Source organism: Octopus bimaculoides, chromosome 3 (assembly GCF_001194135.2).
Source record: "Octopus bimaculoides isolate UCB-OBI-ISO-001 chromosome 3, ASM119413v2, whole genome shotgun sequence".
Classification (NCBI taxonomy): Eukaryota; Metazoa; Mollusca; class Cephalopoda; order Octopoda; family Octopodidae; genus Octopus; species Octopus bimaculoides.
This window is the reverse complement of record NC_068983.1, coordinates 123,367,226-123,368,292: the sequence shown is the minus strand read 5'-3', so window position 1 is coordinate 123,368,292 and position 1,067 is coordinate 123,367,226. Positions and strand designations below refer to the sequence as shown.

Sequence of the window (1,067 nt, the reverse complement as noted above, 5' to 3'; positions counted from 1 at the left end):
AGTAGTCATGTGTATATATATATATATGGGAGAATATACAAAAAATAACAACAGACGAGGACAGGTGGTGTAAATAACAAAAGTATATATTAGTATGACGCTCGGGAATACGGAAAGTCTTTGACGTTTCGAGCTACGCTCTTCAACAGAAAGAATACGGAGACAAGGAGAAAAACACGGAGAAAAAAAATTGAATAGTGTTCAGTCAACGGTGAATCATAATATATATATATATATATAGGAGAATTTACAAAAAAAACAACAGACAAAGACGGGTGGTGTAAACAACAAATGGATGTATTAGTATAACGCTTGGGAATACATCATCATCATCATCATCATCATCGTTTAACGTCCGCTTTCCATGCTAGCATGGGTTGGACGATTTGACTGAGGACTGGTGAAACCGGATGGCAACACCAGGCTCCAATCTAATTTGGCAGAGTTTCTACAGCTGGATGCCCTTCCTAACGCCAACCCACTTTGGACTCCACATTTGTATCATTATCGAACCTGGAGCTTAGCGTTACCTTCTTGACATCAATACCTCTCATATGCTATATCTATGTACGTATATATATATGTGTGTGTGTGTATTTGTATATATAGATTTATATGCCAGCATGGAAAGCGGACGTTAAACGATGATGATGATGATGATGATGATTTGTTTTTCCTTCCTCTTACTCAGTATGACTGAAACTCTGATTATATTCATTTCTTGTCGATTACTACTAATACTAATGAACTTTGTACATTCAAACAAATTGATGCACATTTTAACCTGTGAGCATCGAAATTTTTGAATGTGTTTTTCTAATTCATAATTCTAAATTTGTTACGAACATTTAAACTTGTCAACATTGAAACTTTTAAAGATGTTTTTCTAATTCATAATTCTAAATATTTACCATTGATAAACAAAAAATTTCATTGGAACTAGTTTAGTATATTTGTAAATAAATTTATTTTAAACAAATAAAAGTTTTTCAAATTTAGGTGCATTTTCAACAACAAATTTGCCTATATCTTTTTCTGCATGAAAATACACCCCACTCTTTTGTTTT

The 1,067-nt window shown here is 32.7% G+C and overlaps 1 protein-coding gene across 1 annotated transcript in view; it reads left to right on the top strand.

Annotated features, from left to right (window-relative positions):
• LOC106881712 (DNA mismatch repair protein Msh3) overlaps window positions 1-1,067 on the top strand; it is a 50,968-nt gene that overhangs the window by 45,216 nt on the left and 4,685 nt on the right. The gene's annotated exons all lie outside the window — the stretch shown is intronic.